We start from the raw sequence: 2,239 nt of genomic DNA on the forward strand, positions 1-2,239 counted from the left end.
AGTGTCCTCGTAAATTCTCTGTTTTGGAAGACAAGAAAAATGAGGGCATGTTAGGTGCAAATTTATCACTAAGCAATTTGTAGACTGTAATCAAGTCCCCTCTAGTTCTGCGATGTGACAACGGGAAAAGGTTCAGCTTGGCCAGTCGAGATTCATACGGAAGCTTCGCTATTGCGGGAACCAGCTTAGTCGCCGTTCTTTGAACCTTTTCCAGAAGCTCACTGTCTTTTTTAAAGCAGGGGCTAGCCGCCTGTATGCAGTACTCAAGTTTAGGACGAACGAACACTGTATACAAAGTCAAAAACGTCTTAGTGTCGACATGACTAAAAGCCCTACGTATTGACCATAACGTTCTAAAACCTTTGGCGGCTATTGCACGGCAGTGTGCAGTAGTCTTTAAGTCTTGACTAATGATAACTCCTAAGTCATTATATGTCTGGACGACAGGTAGCTCAGTGTTATTCATCGTATATGTATCTGTGCCTTGATGACCGATATGCATCACAACACACTTGGAAGTATTTATCGGCAACTGCCATGTTTGAGACCATTCAGATAACTTCTTCAGGTCATTTTGAAGTTCTAAGCTATCACTCTTACATCGTATCGTTCTCCATATCTTGACATCGTCAGCATATAGCAAGACCGATGACGATAGGAGACAAGGAAGGTCATTTACATATAAGAGGAATAGCACTGGCCCCAAAACTGTACCCTGGGGCACTCCACTAAGCACAGTTTCCCAGCTAGATAACTTTGAGTTCACCCTTACTCTTTGTTGACGCCCAACTAAGAAGTCTTTTATCCACATCAATAAATTACCTCCAATCCCGATATGTCTTAACTTATATAACAGCCGGTTGTGCGGAACTTTATCAAAAGCTTCACTGAAATCAATGAAGGCGACGTCTACAGGTAGCTTTTGGTCCTTAAGAGCACACCAGCTTTCACGAGCCACTAATAAGTTAGTGAGACAAGAATAACCTATTCTGAAGCCATGCTGCTTCTCCGAGAGGATCCGGTTTTTATCGAGATACTTAAACAGCTCCTTCCGAATAATCTTTTCTAAGATTTTAACAACCACACTAGTTAGGCTAACGGGGCGGTAGTTCTCAGGTTTGTGTTTCGTACCTGTTTTGAAGACAGGACTTACTATGGCGTTTTTCCAATCTTTCGGTAAGCGACCCTGCGTAACGGATAGGTTAAAGCATGTACTTAAAGGGTTCGCAACGAAGTTAGATAATTCCTTCAGTAGCCTAGGATGTAATTCATCGGGCCCCGTGGATTTACCTATGTCAAGCTTATTCAGCAGACCAAAGACATCGAGTTCTTTAATGGTCACGCTATCCAGTGTATGTATGGGGGATCTGTATACGCTGACGAGAAGGGTGCTTCTATGGTATACACGTTGCTAAAGTAGTTCGAGAACGCTTGAGCCTTACCAAAGTCGTCCTCCACTAATGATGAAGCAGTACTGTCTCCCCATAGAGCAGGAATATTTCCTTTTCTCCTTGTCCTTTGGTTTATATAGGAATACAAGCGTTTAGGACATTCTATGGATTCCTTAACAAGTTTTTCTTCGTACAATTTTCTAGACTTACGGAGGGTCGAGGCACAAGTGTTCCGAGCCTTTCGATACTGAGATTTTGACTCATCAGTCCCCAGTAACCTAAATCTATCCCACGTTTTCCTTTTCTTACGGAGAAGGATACGGACCTCCCTACTGAACCATGGTGGTGAGTTTTTCGGCCCCTTTGGTATAGTCCAAGGGATGTGAGGTGTGGTAACTTTTAAGTATGAATTTCGAAATGCGTCCCAGGCCGTTTCAATTGAGGACTTTGGGTCTATTGTCCAATCTATTAACGATGCTGAGTGCATGATGTCTGGTATGTTTGCTTTCCAGACGTTGGGTCTGGACTGGACTGACGCGTCCTCATGACTGGCAGTTATATGGAAGTCGAAAGTTAAAACTGCGTGGTCACTTTTACCTAAGGGTGGCATATGGTGGAGGTTCGCAACATCATCCTCATAGTGAGTCAGTATAAGATCTAATAAGGATGATTCAGTGTCCGGGTCGTACCTTGTCGCTTCTTTCACATGTTGCACTAGGGCACATGTGATAACCGCATTAACTAGTTCCTGCTCGAAGGAATTCTCCGACGATTTAGTTCGCAGATTTTCCCAGTCTACCATAGGTGCATTGAAGTCCCCTAGGATTAGACATCGACCACTTTGGGAC

This window comes from Schistosoma haematobium, chromosome 1 (assembly GCF_000699445.3).
Source record: "Schistosoma haematobium chromosome 1, whole genome shotgun sequence".
NCBI classification, from domain to species: domain Eukaryota; kingdom Metazoa; phylum Platyhelminthes; class Trematoda; order Strigeidida; family Schistosomatidae; genus Schistosoma; species Schistosoma haematobium.